This window comes from Leucoraja erinacea, chromosome 10, assembly GCF_028641065.1.
Source record: "Leucoraja erinacea ecotype New England chromosome 10, Leri_hhj_1, whole genome shotgun sequence".
Taxonomy (NCBI): Eukaryota; Metazoa; Chordata; class Chondrichthyes; order Rajiformes; family Rajidae; genus Leucoraja; species Leucoraja erinaceus.
The window spans coordinates 45,437,741-45,460,994 of record NC_073386.1 but is presented as its reverse complement, the minus strand read 5'-3'; the positions used below and the strand labels follow the sequence as shown (position 1 = coordinate 45,460,994).

At 44.3% G+C, this 23,254-nt stretch overlaps 1 protein-coding gene across 1 annotated transcript in view; it reads left to right on the top strand.

Annotated features, from left to right (window-relative positions):
- pde4dip (phosphodiesterase 4D interacting protein) overlaps positions 1-23,254 on the top strand; it is a 364,533-nt gene that overhangs the window by 190,602 nt on the left and 150,677 nt on the right.

Genomic DNA, 23,254 nt, shown 5'->3' with positions numbered 1-23,254 from the left:
TCAGTGGATATAATTAAGGCAGAGATAGATAGATTCTTAATTAGTACGGATGTCAGAGGTTATGGAGAAAAGGCAGGAGAAAGGGGTTAGGAGAGAGAGATAGATTAGCCATGACTGAATGGCGGAGTAGACTTGATGAACTGAATGGCCTAATTCTACTTCTATCACATGATCTTATGATCTTATGAAACATAGCTGGTATGACATTGCTTGCTTCCTTCCAGGCACAGTCTTCAGAACTGCATTTGCAACTTTACTTTGAGGCAAAGTAGAAATGTTGCATTTTTTGAAATAGTTTAATTTGCTGGTGCAGCAAGATTGTGCAGAGACCAGTTTCAATTACCAGACTCCTTATTGAGAAAACTCAGTTTAGCAGCATGTGGGTAACAATCTATAACGATGGCATGCTGTGCATATGCTGTGAAATCTCACGGGCTGCAGAATGTGCAGATAAATAATACAGAGTAATCGATCTATCATCTGCATATAAATATTTCTGAACATATGATTAATATTTTGTTATTCAAAATGTCAGGCACCATCTGGTGGATTGGATGAACTGTAATCCTGCAATTTACCCAGATACGACACATTCTTTTAGATTAATTACAATGGAAAAAAGAACCTGTATTTTGCAATAGGAAAAATTGTGAAGCTTTCAGCAAGCAGGGTATTACTGTACTTAATCACTTGTTACCCAATACACAAAGCTAGAAAATGTTAGGACTGTTCCATTCAATTTATTTTCATTATTGGAAATAATTTTAAAATATGTTTTAATTGCTTTTTCTTCTTCTTTTATTTTACCTCTTTTAAGCCCAATCTTTCACCTCTATATTTCTATTTCTGGACATGATTTTACTTTGAAGAAAACACTTCAACCTTCACACCCAAATGCAGGCTCTGTACATCTCATAAAGCAGTTTAGTTGAAGAAATACATTTTGATTCACTTCTTCATACAGCTTCCTGAAGAGGGGACTACAATACATTTGCATTAATTGTCACAGAACATTTTACAAAGTCTATGAATGGTTGTAAGCATAATTAATGGTTTGAGGAGCTATTCTCATATATTTGATCTTGAAATTAATCTTTAGAAAATATTAATTACATTTCTATTGAGTTTTTAATTGCAACTTTAAAACTTTAACATATTTATGGCACTTTCCGACATGGCACATTAGTTGGCTGAATGATAAACACACAAACGCTGCATCAAGAGTGTCCAGGCCAAACAGTGCATATCAGCCTAGCCAAAGCAGCACATCAGAACATCTTGCACAAGAAGAAAATGACTCGCCCATCATCAAGCATGACTGCTTGGAACTAAATTAACCTACTGAAGAAATATTGACTTTTGTTTTAAAACTAACTTCACGATCAGGTGTTTAATTTTCTGACCTTGTTTCATCTCCAAATAGATGGAATGGGCAACATCGTCTTGTGACTTAGGCACTGTAAAAGGATGTATTTGGCTTTTGCACCCTCTTGTGGAACTGTAGAGTGCAGTACAGTTCAGGGCTATTCCTCTCTTTAATACAAATGTAGGTTTTACAGAAAAATATATATCATTTTAAATTATGGTCTAAGTTACAGAAGCACATAAATAGTATAGATAATAACTATACTGGAACCTATGAAGGTATTACTTCTTTTCCCTCGCATTTTATCATCAATATAAATTGTAGATTGTCAGCCTCGTTATGCATAATCCTTCTTTGGTGAGTCTGGTAATGTTCTAATCAATAATCGTTTTAAGGATTCGGCCAAGAAGGATGCTGCTGGGGGATGGAACTCCAGTTGATTCTGAGTAATGATTCACATGAACTAATCAAGAACCATGCTGTAACTCTAAAACTAAAACTAAAGGGTGCGGTGGTAGAGTTGCTAACTTACAGCGCCAGAAACCCGGGTTCGATCTGTCTGTACAGGGTTTGCACATTCCCCCTGTGACGACGTGGGTTTTCTCTCGGTGCCCCAGTTTCCTCCCACATTCCAAAGACATGGAGGTTTGTAGGTTAATTGGCTTCTGTAAATTGTCCCTATTCTGTAGGATAGAACTAGTGTTTAGGTGATTGCAGGTCGGCGCAGACTTGTTGGGCGGATGGACCTGTTTCTACGCTGTATCTCTAAACTAAACTAAAGTAAACTAATGCCCACTACTGTGGGGAGGTGCAGGAAGCATGCTTATGGTCCACTTCTCCATTCAGTAAGATCGTGGCTGATCGTTTTTTGGCGATCGAAGCTCCTGCGGCTTGGAGCCCCTGAAGTCGGTCTTTAATCAGGGACTGTGAGCTCCACGATGTTAATGACCGCAGGCTCCCATGGGTGGAGCTCAGAGGTCGATCCCTGGCAAAGGGACCGCTAGTTCGGCGATGTTAAGTCCGCAGGCTCCCACCGTTGGAGCTCCCGAAGTCAATCTCCAGCAGGAGGCCTCCAGCTCCTCGATGTTAGGCCACGGTGCGGACAGTGATACGATACGGAAAAAATCGCATCTCCGTTGAGGTACGAGATTTAAAAAAAAGATTCCTCAAAGTCCCCATCCCCCCACCTCCCACATAAAACAAGCTAAAGAACTCTAAAGCATACTATAAGACAACAAAGATGGAAGGGACAGACAGACTGTTGGTGAGGCAGCCATTCTATAAGACATCTACAAGATTATTCTGGACCTTCTCACGCTCCAAGGAATAAAATCCTAGCATACTCAATCTCTCCCTATAGCTCAGGCCCTCGAGTCCTGTCAATATCCTCGTAAATCTTCTGTGCATCCTTTCCAGCTTAGTAACATTCCTAATGAGATGACCAAAACTGAATGCGATACTTTAGATTTGGCCTCACCAATGTCTGGTAGATTTGGCCTCACCAATGTCTGGTGGCAAAAACAGGAAAGTAGACTATTATCTAAATGGTGGCCGATTAAGAAAAGGGGAGGTGCAACGAGACCTGGGTGTCATGGTACACCAGTCATTGAAAGTAGGCATGCAGGTGCAGCAGGCAGTGAAGAAAGCGAATGGTATGTTAGCATTCATAGCAAAACGATTTGAGTATAGGAGCAGGGAGGTTCTACTGCAGTTGTACAGGATATTGGTGAGACCACACCTGGAGTATCGCGTACAGTTTTGGTCTCCAAATCTGAGGAAAGACATTCTTGCCATAGAGGGAGTACAGAGAAGGTTCACCAGACTGATTCCTGGGATGTCAGGACTTTCATATGAAGAAAGACTGGATAGACTTGGCTTGTACTCGCTAGAATTTAGAAGATTGAGGGGGGATTTTATAGAAACTTACAAAATTCTTAAGGGGTTGGACAGGTTAGATGCAGGAAGATTATTCCAGATGTTGGGGAAGCCCAGGACAAGGGGTCACAGTTTAAGGATAAGGGGGAAATCCTTTAGGACCGAGATGAGAAAAACATTTTTCACACAGAGAGTGGTGAATCTCTGGAACTCTCTGCCACAGAAGGTAGTTGAGGCCAGTTCATTGGCTATATTTAAGAGGGAGTTAGATGTGGCCCTTGTGGCTAAAGGGATCAGGGGGTATGAGTTGGATGATCATCCATGATCATATTGAATGGCGGTGCAGGCTCGAAGGGCTGAATGGCCTACTCCTGCACCTATTTTCTATGTTTCTATGTTTCTACAACTGTAACATGATCACCCAATGTCTAAACTCAAGGCCAATATGCCAACAGCCTTCTTGGCCACCCTATCTACCTGTGATACCACTTTCAAAGAACTTTGCAACGGCTTTCCTAGATACCTCTGTTCTACAACACTCCCCTGAGCCCTGCCAGTCACTGTGTTGGTCCTGCCCTGGTTAGACTTTCCAAAACATAGCATTCATCAACAATTCTTCAGCCCAGATGCCCTACCGATCAAGATCCTGCTGCAATGTTTGACTGGCATCTTAACTACAATTGCACCCACTTTAGTATCATCTTCAATCTTATTAATCATGTTTGGAATGTTCTTATCCAAATAAATGACAAGTACCAATTGGCTCAGCACCAAACCCTGAGACACACCATGTCACAGATCTCCAGTCAGAAAAACAACATTCCATCATCACCCTCTGCTTTCTTCCAAGAAGGCGATTTTCTATCTAGTCAGTTATCTCACGTTGGTTTCCATGCGATCTAACTGTCCAGACCTTGTCAAATGCTTTGCTGACATCCATATGTACAACATCTACAGCTTGACCTCATCAACCTTTGTGCTCCATTTAAAACCATGTCCAACCTACCCAAAATTCTTTGGGCCGTTTCCCTGCCATGAGTGATGGGGAATAGCTGTTACCCTGCTTCATGCAGGATACAGTAAAGGGCCTGTCCCACTTTCACGTCCTAATTCACGACCTGTTTTACTCGTGGACATTTTTCATCACGCAAGAAAAAACTCACTGACCTACTTAATTCCACGAGTACCTACAACTAGCATCACGGCCTCCTACGACCTACGACCCCACGACCTGGTGACGACCATGCTGCGAGTACGCCAAGGGCAAACTTGGCAGAGGTCGTGAATTAGGTTGTGAAAGTGGGACAAGCCCATTAGAAGTATAGAAGAATAACAGAATTGGGAGAACAGAATTTGTGAATGGTCTTTGGCAAGCTCAGGACTTCCATATATATGCATGTACAGTACATGTGAGAACCTCAATCTTGGTGGCATTTATATGGGAAATGCGGACAGTTCCAGTTGGAATTACTGGCATTTCCCTGTTATTGTCTTTTAAACATCATAACCAAAATTAATCGTTCTCATTGGCAACTCTCTGAGTTTGAACCAGATTGTTTGCAACCCACATGCTCGAAGATAAACATTTGCCTACATATCTCTAATGTAATTTAAACTACCTATTTTACCTGTGTAATATCACCTAACTATCTTTTCTTTAGGTTACCTACTAAATACTTATTTGTGCTTTTCTTATCTTTTGACTCTTCTAACAAACTGTTGCCTAACCTCCCTTGTCCAACCTCTATGGAATTCAAAGGTTTCAAAGGTCTGTTTATTGTCACGTGTACCATTTAAGGTACAGGTGCACAACCTTTTATCTGAAGTTCCAAATAACGAAAACCTCCGAATAGCGACATTTTTTCAGTCCTTGAAGAAAGGTCCTTGAAAACGTTCACCGAGGGCGGCCCGCAGAGGTGACAGCGGAACCTCCGGTCGGTCCTCGAAGAAAGGGGAACTAAATCCCCATTCATAAAAGAGAAGGTGAGGGTATATTGCGCGGGAGGGTTAATAATTGACAATCTGCTGCTGCCTGCCCGCTGAGTTAAAATGTTCCCACGGTAGACTCACGATACACAGTGTATCGTGAGTCTTGCATGAGAACTTTTTAACTCAGCGGGCAGGTAGCAGCAAATTGTCGCTCCCTTCAGTTTCACCCCACCTACACCCCTCTGCTTCCTGGCCATGTGTGTGACCCTTTCCCTCCCCTCTCCAGCTCCCCGCCCATTGCACCGGCGCGGGGGTTTTGCACTGTCTTCACGTCGGAGCTAGTGCCAGTCACCGGAGACGTCAGGACCAACGGGACTCCGGCCCCCAGGCCCACTGCAAGCCCGAAGATCCCAGAGACCCACAGCCAGCAGCAGCCAAGCCACGTTCCAATTCTAGAGGAACACTAGGGGGCGCAGCTCCCCGTAGGGACCGAAGCTGATGATGTGCATGGTGCGTCTTGGTCATGAGGTTGCGGATGAGGGGGCGCAGCTCGGGCTGTGACGTCTCCGGCCACGTACAGGAGCTGAGACTGGGAACTGTGGAGTTGTTTGCAGTTGCAGAGGGAGGGGGCAAGGGCGGTACAGTTCCCAGTCTCAGCTCGTCCAGAGGGGTGACCGGAGACGTCAGGACCAACGGGACACTGACTGCAAGCACGGAGATCCAAGTGACTCACAGCCAGCAGCAACTCTAGCCCAGCCCCGTTCCAACTCCAGAGGAACCCAGGTTGCGGATGAGGGGGCGCAGCTCGAGCTGTGGGCGAACTGCCACTTGTCGCTGTAGCGGCGCATCGGGGAGCGGGTTCCTGTTGGTCCTGACGTCTCTCAGGGCCATCCCCCTGGACAGGAGCTGAGAGACGTCAGGACCACCAGAAGCCGCTCCCCGATGGGCCGCTACAGCGACAAATGGCAGTTCGCCCACAGCCCGAGCTGCGCCCCCTCATTGGGACACCGACCCCCAGGCCCACTGCAAGCACGGAGATCCCAGAGACTCACAGCCAGCAGCAACTCTAGCCCAGCCCCGCTCCAACTCCAGAGGAACTCGGATTGCGGATGAGGGGGCGCAGCTCGGGCTGTGGGCGAACTGCCACTTGTCGCCGTAGCAGCCCATCGGGGAGCGGATTCCTCTGGAGTTGGAGGGACAGGGAGGCACAGCGGCTTTTGAGAATGGTGGGCAATCACTTCCAAAGTTCTGCCCACACAGTAGGTACACCTCTCCTACACTTGTCTCCCACACTAAGATCATCTCGCAGAGAATGATCCCAGCCTAACCCTCCCTATTCTCTCCTATTCTGCAAGAAAAAACTACATTGAAGACTCAAACTCGCGATCGAGTAACTGCCGGGATCGAGGCGCAAACTCGCGACCTTGCGGATATGAGCCGAGCACTCTACCACTGAGCCAGTCGTTAAAATCTACGCTAAAAATCTTCCAGTCCGAAAGCCGAAAAATTCTGAATTACGAAAAGTGTCTGGTCCCAAGGCTTTCGGATAAAAGGTTGTGCACCTGTACTGTGAAATTCAGTTCATCCAAAGCTCTGCTACCTGTGTCCTAACTCGTTAGTTCTGTTCCTGCTGACCCATCAAAGTAGAAGTTAAGGGCCTGTCCCACTTGGCCATCATTTGCACCTCATTTACGCGTCGTATGTAAAATAGGTCGACGCATCATGACGCGTGGGGTGCGCATGCGTTGCCCATGGTGAGGCGTGGAATTGCATGCCGTGGCGCGCGGCGCTCCAGGATTTCATAGAGTAACAAAATCCTCGCGCGCCACGAGCGTGACATATCGCTTACGCACGCTGAGGCATTGGGTACGCACGCTGACGCACTGGCGTCCCGATGTCTCACGTTTATCGCATGGTGACGCATGGTTATGTCACCGTGCGTAACCGTGCATCGCCACATGCTGCAGGGTATTCTAATGACATCACGCAAACCAGGCGGCTGTGCTGACGAATGATGACACGTGATTTGCGCGCGACGTTGCGCGTAATGACGCGTCAACCTATTTTACATATGACGCGTAAATGAGGCACAAATGACGGCCAAGTGGGACAGGCCCTTTACTGTCACTATTTTCAACCAGCCTGTTGCATAAATATTTGTTTTGTGTCAGTCAAAGAGCCATTGGGTTTAGTTATTAATACACTTATAAACTGGATACCAAATTCTCCCAAATATTTCTACCCCTTTCCTGAAGCAGCTGACTCTTATTTAGTTTCTATTTCATGACCGCCAGTACTAGACTCAGCTGCATATTTTTTATACATGAAGTGCTGCAACTAATGTCATCAGGCTATTCAATCATCAGCACCAAACTTGATCCTGCCCGCTATGGCCCCTGTAACAACACAGCAGCTAATATCAGCTAACAAACATGGACTATGGAATAAACTTACTGCTCTGGGCTCTGCATTTACTCCCTAAACCCTTGATTGAAACCTCCAAGTGGCTTTAATTTTTAGGAGCAAAGTGGGCATAAAGGAGATGTATTTGTCAAGATAAATGCAAACTTGTGCGCAGTTAGTATTAATTACAGCTTTTCTTTTTCTGGATATAGTTTGTAAAATCTAAACTCTTAAAATGTAAAATGTTATTCCACTTAACACTGGTGTAACACATGGTAGAAGTAACCTTCCCCTTTCACAGATAAGCATCATCAATCATCAAGCTTGAACATGCTTGTTATAAAAATATTTTCATTTTTTCTCACCGAATGATTGACAGATTCATGTTACAATAGACAATAGGTGCAGGAGTAGGCCATTTGGCCCTTCGAGCCAGCACAACCATTCAATGTGATCATGGCTGATCATCCCCAATCAGTACCCCGTTCCTGCCTTCTCCCCATATCCCCTGACTCCGCTATTTTTAAGAGCCCTATCTAGCTCTCTTGAAAGCATCCAGAGAACCAGCCTCCACCGCCCTCTGAGGCAGAGAACTCCACGGACTGTGAGAAAAAGTGTTTCCTCGTCTTTGTTCTAAATGGTTTACTCCTTATTCTTAAACTGTGGCCCCTGGTTCTGGACTCCCCCAACATCGGGAACATGTTTCCTGCCTCCAGCGTGTCCAAGCCCTTAATAATCTTATATGTTTCAATGAGATATCCTCTCATCCTTCTAAACTCCAGAGTGTACAAGCCCAGCTGCTCCATTCTCTCAGCATATGACAGTCCCGCCATCCCAGGAATTAACCTTGTAAACCTACGAAGCACTCCCTCAATAGCAAGAGTGTCCTTCCTCAAATTAGGGGACCAAAACTGCACACAATACTCCAGGTGTGGTCTCACTAAGGCCCCGTACAACTGCAGAAGGACCTCTTTGCTGCTATATTCGATTCCTCTTGTTATAAAGGCCAACATGCCATTCGCTTTCTTCACTGCCTGCTGTACCTGCACTAAACATTGGCTGAATAATCCTTCTGGTGCTCTGGTCATTCTTAACCTTAGCTTTGTGTGAAAGGACATGGAAATACATTTATTTTGCTGATTACATGAGGGAAAAGATATTGAAGGCACAGGTTTGGAACTGTAATGTGGTAAATTGCATGTCAGGAGAATATCACTGGAGCAGTTTCTCCAGATACTTTTAAAGTTTTTCCTATATATTTACGTATTATAAGTTTACACTCTATATTTAGCAGACCAAGGCAGATAAATTGGAGCAAAGCATGGTTTCTAATTATAGAAAATGTAGAGTTTTAAGAAACTTCTACTATCATTCCCCTCTTCCCATCCCCCTTCCTCCACCCCAGTTGTTTAACCAGTTCCTTAATTCACAACAATGTATCTCTCTGATCACACCTCCCGTGTCCAACAATTGGCCTACGAGGGAAGCACCCTGCCTTAGGTCAGCTGTAGCCAGCCCTGGTTTGTCCTGGTCTGTTCTCCCCTCCAATTATTACCCCCCCCCCCCCTTTCAGTATGAAGAAGGGTTCCGACCCGAAACATCACCTATCCATTTTCTCCAGAGATGCTGCCTGACCTGCTGAGTTAATCCAGCACGTTGTGTCGAACCAAGGTTTTTAATTGGTTAGCAGGGGAGAGAATTGTATCATAAAGCCTACAAATGACATCCTGAAGAAGGCATTACAATAAACCCTCATTTTAACGGACCACTTTATGACGGTTTTTGGTTATGGTGGACAGACCTGCCGACGCCACCCCAGCTCGCACAGTTTCCCCAGCCCTGACTTCTGACGCTGCCCCTGGCTCGCAAGGTGTACAAGCGAGCCCTTCTACATCCTCCACATGCTCCTGTTGACAGCTGTTTGCGACAGCATGTTCTTCAGTCCCCCGCCACCGACAGGACATGCTCCTCCTCCTTTTCCCATCGTTTTGCCCACGCCGCCACTCCCTCGTACACTGCCGCCTCCTTCTCCCATCGCTCGTCCACTCAGAGGGTGCCCCATGGTAACCGAGCAGGTCCTGTTGGCAGCAGCGGCCTGAACAAAGTGCGTCCTGTTGGTGGCTACAACGCCAACCACAACAACAGCTGCGTCAACTGGTGAAGAAGGGCTCGCTGGGGCAGGCGAGCAGCATCAGCGCCTAGCTTTAAAGGGAAATGACACAAAGTGCTGGGATAACTCTGCAGACTGAATCAGTTTGAAGAAGGGTCCAACATCACCTATCCATTTTCTCCAGAGATGCTGCCTGACCTGCTGAGTGACTCCAGCACCTTGTGTCCTTTTGTATATCAACCATCACATGCAGTTCTTTGTTTCAACTGCATACAATGATAATACCTTACTCGGTTTTAGTAGATAATCTGTAATAACAGAGACTGTTTCCCTGGTCCATTATTACAAGGGTTGGCGATATTACATAACACCTAGAAATAAAGTAAGTTGCTGTTCCCAATTCTTTATACACCTCTAAGAGGTGGGAGAATCATTTGAAACATTTTTAATGGAAGGAAGATTGGTATCAGATAATTGCAGTTTTGTCGATTTTTAAGGACTCGTTCACTATTAATTGAATTATTCGTGGAATTTGGGAGACCAGCCTGAAGGAATAGTTATTATGTGAGACAAAGCTAACTCAAGAAAAGTGTTTACAGACATGCAACGCGTCTGACCAGCTGGCCAACAAAAGAAGTAGATGGAGAGAAAGTAAGAAGATAGAGAACTCCCAGGGTTTCTGAAGTGTTGCTGATATTGAGGCATAACCTGAAAATATCATCTTATTCTGGATGAGGAGATGCATGCGGGTAGTACATTTACCAAGACTCACTTCAGTGTATGGTAAGCATGGTAGTGATAAATATAACTGATGATACAATTCATGATAAATTATCAATAGTGCCAATAACAGACGGAGACTCTGAGGCCAAAATTCCTGGAGTTTGGAGATGAGCTTATTCGGTGTTATGGCGATGAAAGATAAGGTGCAGTCTATGAATAGCATCCTACATAGGTGCTCTATTTATCCAAGTGATCTAGAGTTGAATGTAGTGCAAGGGAGATAGCATCCTACATTGTCCTATTTGTCCATTTAGCAAATTGCAAAGGATCTGTATAGTCCGAGAGACTGAGGCTGATTTGCACCATTACAAATCTTTCAAAGCACTTTTTTATGGTTGATATATAAGCTACTATATATTAGGCATTGAGACAGATCACAGCTGATGATAGACTGGTCCAGAAGTTTGTCACATGTGTCAGATTGCCACAATGAGTTTTGCTTCATCATAGAAGGTAGTGGTGGAGGGGTATTTCTTGAACTGGATGTCCATGACCAGTGGTTCATCAAGATTCAGTGCTGAAATGTCACTTATTTGTGATAAAAGGAACTGAATGAAAATGTAGGTGGTTTAATTAGTACATTTACAAGTGACTTGAGAATTGATGGAATTGTGGATAGTGAGCAAGATTAGACAATAGGTGCAGGAGTAGGCCATTCGGCCCCTCGAGCCAGCACCGTCATTCAATGTGATCATGGCTGATCATTCCCAATCAGTACCCCGTTCCTGCCTTCTCCCCATATCCCTTGACTCCGCTATCTTTAAGAGCCCTATCTAACTCTCTCTTGAAAGTATCAAGAGAACCACCTCCACCACCTTCTGAGGCAGAGAATTCCACAGACTCACAACTCTCTGTGTGAAAAAGTGTTTCCTCGTCTCCGTTCTAAATGGCTTACCCCTTATTCTTAAACTGTGGCCCCTGGTTCTGGACTCCCCCAATTGTCAACTGGATTCTGGATTGTCAACTGATGCAGCAGAATAAAGATCAGTGGAAATTTGGGTGGATAAGTGACAGATGGCATTTAATCTAGACATCATTATCTCTGAGGCAACACTAGCAGCATTTGTGCATTTGTGCCATCTGTTCATCTTGGTTACTGCCCTGTCACAGACATTGTAATTGTTTCCTCCAATCCTACCCTCTCTGCAACTTGTGGGGGAGGTTGGAAAAAACTGTGGGTGGGGGGGGGGGGTTGGAAAACTGGGGGGGGGGGGGGGGGGGGGGGGGGGTGGGGGGAGGGGGTTGGTGGGGGGAGGGAGTGGTTGGGGGGAGTGTATTTTAGTGTAGAAAGGGCCAGAAATGGTCAGTGTGAAAGAAAGCCACATTGAAATTGCTGCATGACATGTAAGTTCATTCATTTAATTAAGTATTGTTGATGTTGAATAATTGACTTATTGTTATACCTGCGAGTGACTGAGAGAGATGCTGACACATAACTAACTTCACTACAAGTTTAATCATGCTTTCAATTAGCTTTCAATGTAATGTCCTGTGTCCTGTAAATTTGAACTTTCTGTCCTTTTCTGTCTTTTCCTCTTCATTATTTTGACTTTTTCTCGTGAGCTCTAAATATTGTAACTGTTTTAAAACATTTTTATTCTTTTCTACTCCCAAGTCTTTCTCTCCAGAAGTCTTTTGCTTCATAATTCCACAGGTTTCAGAACTATTGAACAATTTGCCACAGTGTTGATTCACATATTAAGCTTGACAATAAACCCTACGTTAACTAGTTGGTTTATTCTGGGACTTGTTTAAAATGACTCGTTGTGCAGTGTCCTTAAAAGTTGTTGCAGTTGAATAGGATCTTGCCCTGACCCAATTTCCACTTCCAGAAATACAAAGAAAATAAGCCTTCCCTTCAACACATTCCTAATGTCCTTGGGTACTCTTTATGCTTGCCTCTGTATCCTCCAGGGGCAGTAATATCTTAGTTTTCTAGATGGTCGGAAATGTAAACTCGGATCATTAATTATTGCTTTCACCAAATAGATTAATCAGTGGATCTACTAAATCTCTGGCTGTTAGAACTTAACACCTGAAAAAATAACCTCACTCAACACTAAATGTTTAAAAAAAATATCTGAGGCATTTAAAAAAGAAAATTCTAAAGTTTGATGTAAATAAACTGAAAGAGTACAACTTAAGGAAGAGTTTCCTTTGAGGAAAAATGGTGAACAAATCATTTTGGTAAAGTCGGAGCACAGTCTATAATCTGTCGCTGATCCTGAAGTTAGTAGTAACGATACTCCAAGGAAAAACATTCTCATCATGAAATTCCTTTGTACAATTCTGTAAAAAATCTTATCGTTAAAAATCACAAATATTTCTGGTAGGCCTAGAAATTTATATTCCTAACCATTCAGTGTGAAAAGCTGGTGTTTTTTTTTAACGAGCCTAAAGGGGCTGTCCCACTAATTCACAAGCTAATTCGTGAGTTTAGAAGACCCTAGACGGGTTGAAAAAAATGTCAAGGTCGTGCCCTATAACCTCCTACGACTATGTCTACGACCTCCTACAACCCCCCCCCCCCCGACCTCAGTCTTCCACACCTAAGACCAACTACGACCAGCTACGAGTGGAAAATGATCACATGATAAAATGATGTCATGTTTGCATTTTTTTTCTCGTGCCAGTTATCGGCCTACGGCTACCTGAGACTGTCTACGACTACCTACGACTACCATCACGACCTATCTACTACCTACCTACGAGTAAAAAGTATCAATTTTTTCCATGCCAACCTTTTTTTTTACTCGTGGACATTTTGTATCAGGCTGGAAAAAAACCGCTGTGACCTACTTGAGGCCACGAGTACGCGGAGACCACTCACGAGCATGAGGAAGAGTTACGAGGACCTCCTACGACCTCCTATGACCTCGTGGCGACCATGCTGCGAGTATGAGTCAAGGGCAAACTAGGCAGAGGTCGCCAATTAGGTCGTGAAAGTGGGACAGGGGCTTAAGACTCCCATAATGACATCACCATTAGTATAAACACCAGCATTGTTCTGCAGCATTATCTTCAACCTCATAGGTTTGAAAAATGATATGTAATTTGGTTGCAGACAACCAGGTTTCCCTGATGCTGTTTCCCCCAAAGCCAATTTATTTATAAGTCCGTTCCCTGTACTTACTGAGATCTGTTTTCTCAAATATCAACTCACGCATGTGCCTTGACTGCATTGTTTATGGAGGTCATGGTTAATGTCACTCTCAGCTTCATGACCTCAAGATTATCCCAGGCTGCTGCTGCCCACGTCTGCCTCATTTAGAGGGTTTTTTTTGCTTATTCCTGGATAAGGGAGATTACCGAACCACTACACTTAGGGGCAGAAATCTTCCAACTGCCTACCTAAAGGTTTAGGCAGAAAGGACCTGGTGATTTTCCAAACTCGTGGCTTCCTCAAATTCCAGGCATTTATAGACCACACTAATGCAAGATGTTTCTCACAATAGTATAACATCGTTGAAGCACTATCATCATTAACTCTGGTTGAGAGGAGATTTACTGGGCAGACAGAGAAAATGATTTCAAGAATATGCAACATACTCACCGACTCAGGAATCTCTGGCCCACATTTGCTCAAATTGGAGAAGTAGCATTTGGGACGGTAGTGATATTGGTTTATTATTGTCACATGCACTGAGGTAGTTTTTAGTTTGGTTTATAGATTCAGCAAGGAAACAGGTCCTTCGGTCCACCAAGTCCACATCGACTAAAGATCTGCGCACATTAACACTACCCTACACACACTAAGGACAATTTTACATTTACACCAAGCCAATTAACTTACAAACCTATACGTCTTTGTCGTGTGGGAGGAAAGCGAAGATATTGCAGATAACCCACACAGGTCACGTGGAGAACGTACAAACTCCGTACAGACAAGCACCATAGTTAGGATCGAACCTGGGTCTCTGGTGCTGTCAGACAGTAGCTCTACCGCTCTGCCACCATGCCGCCCACTAAGTTAGAGGTACAGTGCAAAACTTTGTTTACCAGTGCAACATTTTGTTACCCAGTCAATTTATGCAAACATTAGTTCAATTGAGTCAATGCAGATGTACAACCAGTAGTACAAAGAGAAAAATACCAGTGTGCAGAATATAGTGGTACAGATTCATAGCAATACAATTACAGAGAAAGTGCAGGTAAGAACAGTGCAAGGGCCACATTGAGATATGTTGGGAGATCGGAGCTTATGAGAGGATGGTTCAGTAGTATGATAACCGGCAAAGAAGCTGTTTCTGAATCTGCTGGAATTTGCTTTCAAGCTTTTGTATCTTCTGCTTGGTGGGAGAGGGAAGAAGAGGAAATAAACAGGGTATAAATGGTCCTTGATTATGCTGGCTGCTTTAACAAGGCAGCGTGAAGTACAGATGGAATCAATGGGGAGGAGGCTATCGCACAACTATGCTATTTCTTGAGTGGCTTGGGCAGAGCTGTTGTGATGCATCTCAATAGGATGCTTCCATGCTGCATCTGTAGAACTTGGGATGAGTTTTTGGCAACGTGCTGAACAGCCTTACACTTCTGAGGAAGTAGACGTGCTGGTGTGCTTTCTCAGCCGTAGCTTCAATGAAGTCAGTTCAGGACAAATGATTGGTAATGGTATTGAGAACCTCAAGACCATACATATGGAGAACAGAGAAGCCACCCATAAGTGAGGAAGGAGTAGGCATCTTCACAAGCTATTCACCTCCTACCTCATCTGCAGAAGAATTCTATACTGGTTTCATCACCCTCAGAATTCAGAACACACAAACCAGGATGAAAACAAATCACTCTTGATCATGACAAAAAAACATCTTCTTCAAATAACATTTCTCTGTTATACAAAAGTTAGTGGTTTTGCAGATAGTGTAGTTGGTTGTGAACGATTGCAGCAGGATCTGGATCTGGATCGATTGGCCAGGTGGGCGGGGGAATGGTTGATGGAATTTAACAGAGAAATGTGAAGTGTTGCATTTTCGGACGTCGAAAAAGGGCAGGACCTACACAGTAAATGGTGGGCCTCTGGGGAGTGTTGTAGAGCAGAGGGATCTAGAAGTACCAGTGCATGGTTCCTTGAAGGTCGAGTTGCAGGTAGATAAGGTGGTCAAAAAGGCTTTTGGCACTTTGGCCTTCATCAGTCCGAGTATTGAGTATAGAAGTTGGGAGGCCTTGTTGCAGTTATATAAGACGTTGTTGAGACCGCATTTAGAATATTGTGTTCAGTTCTGAGCACCATGTTATAGGAAAGATATTGTCATGCTTGAAAGGGTTCTGAAAAGATTTACGAGGATGTTGCCAGGACTAGAGGATGTGAGCTACAGGGAGAGGTTGAGTAGGCTGGGTCTCTTATAGAGGTGTACAAAATCATGAGAGGAATAGATTGGGTAGATGCACAGGGTCTTTTGCCCAGAGTAGGGCAATTGAGGATCAGAGGACATAGGTTCAGGGTGAAGGGGAAAAGATTTAATAGGAATCCGAGGGGTAATATTTTCACACAAAGGGTGGTGGGTGTATGGAACAAGCTGCCAGAGGAGGTAGTTGAGGCTGGGACTCTCCCATCGTTTAAGAAACAGTTGGACAGGTACATGGATAGGACAGGTTTGGAGGGTTATGGACCAAGCGCAGGCAAGTGGGACTAGGGTAGCTGGGACGTTGTTGGCCAGTGTGAGCGAATTGGGCCGAAGGGCCTGTTTCCACACTGTATCATTCTATGACTATGACTCTATGCTCTCTCTGGCAGGATGGCCATTGCTTTTATTGTGTTGAGTCCTTTTAATGCCTGGCTGCTGAGGCCACATCTGCAAGGCTAAATATCACCATCTGTGTGAAGTTGCAATTAATTAGTAACAAACTGAAAGCGACACAGTGCAGTATTGCATGAGAATCCTGACAACGTTGTACTGGGAACTTGGCAAAAGAAGATCACAATCTTCATCTGGCTTATGCAAACAACACTAGGGTGTAACATTATAAAAAATGTCGTAAAACAATTTCTAGGTCTCCCTGACCCGCTGAGTTACTCCAGATTTTTGTGTCTTATCTCCTGTAATTCTTCGGTTGTTTGTAAAAGACACAAAGTTTAATTTCATTTTTCTACTTATTCGTTTTTTAGGTTCAGGACATCACTGGCAGAGCCAGTAATAATTGACAATTCTTAATTGTCCTTGAGCTGAGTGTCTTTCCAAGCCATCTGAGAGGGCATTTAAGAGTCAACTAAATAAGCCCCAAAATTGGGCAAAGGGATTGTGATGTGCAATTTTACTTCGGAGTCACGTGAGTGATTCCGTGAAGAACCCAGCAGGTACTGCGCATGCGGCATTACGCACAGCTGTGCAGAACGCGGCCAGCGGGAGTCGGGCTAGCTCCCGCATCCAAGGAACGAGAGGTAAGTACTTACCTTAATCGGGCCTTGTGGTTTTTGCTCCAGGGGGAGCAAAGTAGAGAGGCATGGTGAGCGGCCCCGTTTCGACTCCAGCGTGGAGCCGACAGTGGACGGGGAAAAAGCGCTACCCGGACCGCAAACGCTGCGGACCGCTGCAAGGAGCTGCGCTAATACCGGTCCGCTGAACAGCTGTTTGGTAACAGCAGCGAACCGGCGGGAAGTTTAAAAACCCGACCGGCAGCCCTGCAGACTCCTGACTAGGAGAATCACCGCCCGGGAACCGCCACAACGCCGCCTGGAAAACGGCAGGCAGCCTCTACATGCAGGTAAGAGAAAAATCTTCCCAATTTACAGGTTCTATAGGAGCCAACTTCCTCCAAAACTGGAACAGGTTGGAGAAGGCAAAAATAAGTATGTCTGTCTCCCCAAGCCAGAGGAGGTCATGGAGTTCACCTCCAGGAAAAAAGGGGCACTGGCTGAATGCCAAGGGAGCTGACTCCTACCCCAGTGCTATTGCACTAGCCATCTCCCTTGTCGAGGGATTGATGCAACAGCGGAGTTTGAGCTATGCCTCCTCCAATTTAGCACACCCTTTTGCTCCCTCTTTTGAGGCTAGCTAAGGAGGCCAGGGCTGGGCTGGCTTAAACGCTGGGCAGGCGGACGAGAACAGCAGTATGCCAGGGGAGCAGGATCAGGAAGAGCTACTGGGTGTCGTGGGCCACTACATGGCTCCTCCACGCGACCATCTTCCCAACAAAAGTCCTGCAGGAGCAGGCCTTTCCAGAGGCAAATCCGCAGGCAGCTGGGTCAGCAGACTCGCAGACAAGCAGCGAATTCTACAGAAGGGTCAAGATGTTACCGCCTTTGCTCGCCTTTTCCACGGATTATACTCTCCCAGGATGAGACTATCCCATTGCACTACCAGGGTGCTGACGCCTAAGATGTTCCCAAATTTGGGATACTCGACTGAACAATGGTGCATATAGACCTGCCCGCAACCCCAAATATATGGGGCTATGCAAACCGCTGCTGCGGGAAGAGAGGCAGCTAAACCTGTGCGCCTCATGAAGGCAGGCCATGGAACGAGCAGGACATCGCATCCAACACCCAGCTGGCAGCACCCCTCGGCATCCACCAGCGATATCAAACAAGGACTGGTGAAAGCCTGGCGACCGCTTCACATTACCCCCAAAGTTCTTTTTAGACGGGGCCCAGAGCGGAGCCGTGGGAAGATGCGCCGCCCCACCGACAGCACCAGCATACCAGCAAACTACGCCTTCATGAAAAAACAACAAACATGGAGGTAGGTAGTCTGGTTCCTCCCGTTTACACTAAACAAGGGTGTTCTACTAACTGCGTGGGGGGGCATTTACACTTGTGGATAAAGCATGGGATGCTGTCACAAATAACTAAAATATACTCAACAGTCTTAGAGGATAAAAACGAATTCAAATTGGGCATATTACCGCCAGTTCAGCAATGCGCCCAAAGGGCATTTTCTCCCTCTAAGAAAAAAGAAGTGAGAAGGTCAAGCTGAACTAGAAAGGCTCATTACTAAACGGATCATGGGAGTAAACATGAGCCATTGGAATTTGTATCGAATATATTCACCAAAACTACAAAGATGGTGAATGTAGCATCATCATTGATCTAATATCACTAAATAAATCTGTTGAGTATATACACTTTAAGATGGAGACGGGTTTTTGTCACTGCCAGACATCTGATCTCCCTAGGATACCTATGGGGAGCATTGATTGGAAGATGCTAACTATCTTATACCCATACACTAGGGTCATTACAGATACCTAAAAAAAGAATTACCTGGATAATGGATATCCCGGTTAGGGCAACCATGGGAGCATATAGCATTCCCTATGGTCTAACCTCAGCCCTAAACTATTATAAATGGCCATGAAAATATTAAGAAAACAAGCATAATCATGGCATATATTGGATGATATCCTCATATTAGGGGAAACAAAGGAATTAGCTGTGGCAGCAGTTCTAGCTACGAAACAGCTCCCTAAAGCTGAGGTTTATCCCACGCCCAGATAAACCAGAATTGAAGCGTTAACCACCAAGGATTATCTGGGCTTCAATAATAATTCCGTCCATATGACTGTTACTTTGCCAAGGTACTTGGGTCACTATAATCAAATCATGAATGTACCCACTGAAGCTATATCACAATTAAGGTGGTGGGCAGACATATATTTGGCATAGTTTTCAGCCCTATTATCATCACCAATCCCAACTTGGTTATTAAAAACCGATGCCAGTACTTTAGGCTGAGGAGCAACTAAACTCCATATCCAGCACAGGTAACAGATGGACCAATTCACAAACATCGTTACTACACATACCGGGCATCAACTACTTGGGATTGGTGATCGCCTATTGGGCTAAAAAGCATATGCATTTCAAATGCAGCACGTACATATGTGGTTACGGATTGATAATACTATGGTGGTGGCTTATATCAACCATATGGGGAGCATAATAATCATTATTGTGCAACAAATTGGTCAAACAAATCTGGCAATGGTGTGTCAAAAGACATTTTAACTATCAGCTGCCTATGTCCTAGGAAGCTAGAACACAGTGGGAGACACCATGTCACGGGGTAAAATCTATGATTACATTGAATAGATGTCAAACCCAAAATATCTGCTAAAGTTATCAAGCAGTTTGAAAGCCAGATATCAATTTGGTTGCACAAGACGGAATCACCAGTAACCCATGTATGTGACTTAGGAACCAGATTAGAGGCAGCAGCGATAGATGCATATACGCTGGAAGGGGGAATTTCTGCCTTCCTCCCTTCTGCCTCATCAGACGGGCACTTCGCAATACAGATGGGATCTGTCTCCGAGATATTGAAAGTGCCCAACCGGCCTACACAGCCATGGTTCCCAGTTCATCACGACACGGTGGGCGAGTCACCTATGGATTTCCCTAGTGGACCATGGTTGCTGACTCAACCCAGTATCAGGCACAAGCCACCCATGCCAGGGAAACATCAAACTCCTGGGTGCAGGTTTTGAATAGACCTTACCAGGGACTGGGATTATCCAAAGGAACCATTACCACCATGTCGGCATCCCTGCGAACAGTCACTAAAAGCTAACATGGGTAAAATACTGCCACGACGCAGGGACAACGAACTATTCAACCACTGACGTATTGGAGTTCCTGGAACATCTACACCATGACTAAAAGGTGAGTCACAGTGCCGTAAATACAGCATGGAGCGCCTTATCTGCTTATCTAAAACAGCATGTCAGCAGAGCATGGGATCCCATCCACTGAAGGTAAACTTATGAAGGGCAACTATAATATAAGCCCCAAACACCCAGGTATATACCCATGTATGGGATATTGGTGTGATATTGACATGTCTCAGAGATGGCACCAGCCAGATCCCTCAGCTTGCTTAATCTATGTTTTAAAAAACGCTCATGCTTATGGCTCTCGTACATGCTCACAGAGTCCGGTCACTCCATAAACCAGACTGGATAACATGGTGATTACCCCAGACGCATCACGTTCATATTTAGGTCTGGTAAAATCTAACTCGCAGGTATATGGGACTAGGCGAGATTATGAGTTCGGCACGAACTAGTAGGGTCGAGATCGCCTGTGTTTTCCGTGCTGTAGTCGTTATATGGCTATATGGACCAGGAACGCCCAATTCACTGGTGGGATTCCGGGCCTACCCACCAGAGTCCAGGTTGAGTGTGGTGACCCATCTACTACTATATATAGACACAACCCACAATCTTAGAGGGAGAGGAAAGCCTATGGGTCAACCACAGTAACCCAAGACGGGGTACGAGCCAAACCACTCCAAGGTGGCTCAAACAGGTACCGAAAGCTGCCGGAATAGATAATAATACATTTAATCCCATTCCACTAGGGCAGCATTGGTATCAGCGGCTGAACGAATGGACATCCCGGTTGACCACATTTTCAATACAGCAGAATGGTCAAGGGAACGGCGTTCAGAACATTTTTTATTATAAACCGTTGATAAACCTGATTTAATTGCAGGAGAATATTACAAACTGCAATATTAATTTAAGCTCAGAGGAGCTCTTTTATGTTGTTATTGTTAACAAATACCTTTCTGTTTCTTTTGAAAGCAGATCCACTGGTTGATTACGATAACACTTCCTCCCTCATAAACTTCGGCAGTGAGTGAAATAAAAACTGTTACACGGTTTGAAATCACAGACCTTTGAAGTCTTCACGGAATCACTCACGTGACTCCGAAGTAAAATAGTTAGATTAAACGAGTACTTACCAGTATGAAGTTTGATCTGTATTTTATGAGGAGTTACGGTGAGGGATTAAGTGCCCGCCGCTCCCACCCTCATTATATAGATCAAACTAATAAACTGATGTCTCGTGATCTTTACTATCTTACTTCAAATATTGTGTCTATTCTGTGATTTCACACCGCTGCTTCGAAGTATGTCGCATGCGCAGTACCTGCTGGGTTCTTCACTTAATCCCTCACCGTAACTCCTCATAAAATACAGATCAAACTTCATACTGGTAAGTACTCGTTTAATCTAACTATTAACCTAAACCCATTGATTCCAATCCAGCCAGCACGTACACTTGATGCTGACAATTAATTTAAATCATTGAAATACACTGCCCAGGCTAACTTTAAGCTATTCAGTAGCTGCACATTCCAACATGACGTTTAATATCCTGACTAGATAGCTCCACTTAAAGCTCACTGTCCCATTAAAAGGGAAGATATGTTATGGTTATAACTTTCAGATGCTCCATTCTGAATTTTCACTTTTCCTCTCTTGCCTTCGCTATGTCCATTTTAAGGGAAAGATTTATGATTAATATCCAGTTCAAGCCTACTACTGGACAGTTACCTTGATTATATTTCATTCCATCGTGCCTCCTGTAATGACTCCATCCATTTAGCTGTTTCACTCTCTACGTTACATTGTTCTAACGATTACGTTCCATGCCAGCGCTCTATATATATATATATATATATATACCCTTCTCCTCAATTGTTTCACCTCACTTTCATTAACAGCTCCTTCAATTGTTTCTATGCCACGTCCAGCATTTATATTTTCATCCTCTTTCCTTGCACCCAGAATGCAAAAATGGATTTCCTTTTCTATTTCAACACAACTGTGATTTGTGACACCTTTAAGGTGATGCCACTGTCGAAAACATCTTCTCATCATCTTTCAGCATTCCTTACACAAAACTTTGTTCACTTTCATCATCCTGTTATAGGAAAGATGTTGTTAAGCTGGAAAGGGTGCAGAGAAGATTTACAAGGATGTTGTCAGACTTGAGGGCCTGAACCATAGGAAAAAGTTAAGGAGGCTGGGATTTTATTCCTTCAAGCACAGGAGGATGGGGTGACCTTATAGAGAGGTAAGATCATGAGAGCAATGGATTTGGTAAATTATTTTGGGTAGAGTCGTTTGCCCATAGTAGACGAATCAAGAACAGGAGGACATAGGTTCAAGGTGAGGGAGGAAAGATTTAATTGGAACCCAAGAGGCACCTTTTTTACACAAAGGGGGGTAGGTACATGCAAAGGCTGCATGGGTATGGGCCAAACATAGGCAGGTGGGACTAGTGTAAATGGGACATCACAACCAATACCTATTCCCCTCTCATGGTACATTATTATATGACCGCTGCAGAGGCAACCCTGGCCATTTCAACCTTGCCTCCTAACCAGGCAGCAAACATTTATTTCAGATAAACCAGCAATATAATTGCACTTTTTCCTTTTTACTGTATTTGATGATCGTAATGTGTCTGCTCTACATTGGGGAGGCCAAATGCAAAAACATATGACCACTTTGCTGAGCACCACCCAGCTGTAAGGGTAACCCTGCTTCCATTCCCCCGCACATTTTGACTTCTATGACTATTACCTCCTATAATGGTCTAGCAAAACTCAGCATAAGCTTAAGGAGCAGTAATTTATCTTGTAACATGGCACTGTACAGCCTTCAGGACATGACATTGCATTTAACAATTTCAATCATTATATTAGAACTTTTTTTTATTCTAACCTTCAAATATTAAGATTTCATTCATCTCCCAATAGTATTTCTCTCTCAATTCTTCATCACCCTCTTTCAGATGCACCACACCTATCACCAGCGCCTGTGTTGATCATTCTCGCCTCGATTCCACCGAATCGCAGACCTTCTCATTTGTTTTTTCCATTTCTCCAACCTCTCTGGAATTGAAACCATGTGTTGCTTCAATCTTCCCATTGTTCTCATGAAAGCCAATCAACTTGGAACACTAATTCTGTTTCTCTCTCCTCAGAAGTTGTCTGCTCTGCTGAGTATTTCCAGCAGTTTTGGTTTCTATTTCAGGAAGAGTTCCATGTTTGTTTTGA